The following is a 528-nucleotide window of genomic DNA, read 5'->3' on the forward strand; positions in this document are numbered from 1 at the left end:
AGACTCACAATAGATGATAACCAATGGACGGAAAGATTGACCGCGGATGTCACAGAGAGGGCAGCTCAGAGCTGTCACAGCCAGAGGAAGGTTCCTGTATATCAGGCAGTTGGTGTGTCTGGTAAAGGGAGGAAGAAACGCTACATGGTCACCTGTACGATCAAAACTTATGTGAAACACTATATGACTTTACATCACTTACATTTTAAATGGTAAGTGAAGTACAAATAAATAAAAAAAAAGTTAAAAACAAAAAAATAAAAAAACACTATCAGAGTTAGCTAATTTGTCTCTGTGTTGAACTTTACAAACACTTTGGACATTTACAGATTTAAAAGCATTTTGTGGGGACTCTACTGGTGACTGAAGGCTTCCACCTCATCCACTTTTCATCAAAGAACAATTAATATAAAATGTATATTATATAGGTCTTTTTTAAATTAGAAAATATATATTTCATGTTATTTGTAGCTTGTAAATTGAGTAGTTAAACTACAAAAAATTATCCAAAAAGTAGTTGAAATACTT

This window comes from Acanthopagrus latus, chromosome 17 (assembly GCF_904848185.1).
Source record: "Acanthopagrus latus isolate v.2019 chromosome 17, fAcaLat1.1, whole genome shotgun sequence".
NCBI lineage: Eukaryota > Metazoa > Chordata > Actinopteri > Spariformes > Sparidae > Acanthopagrus > Acanthopagrus latus.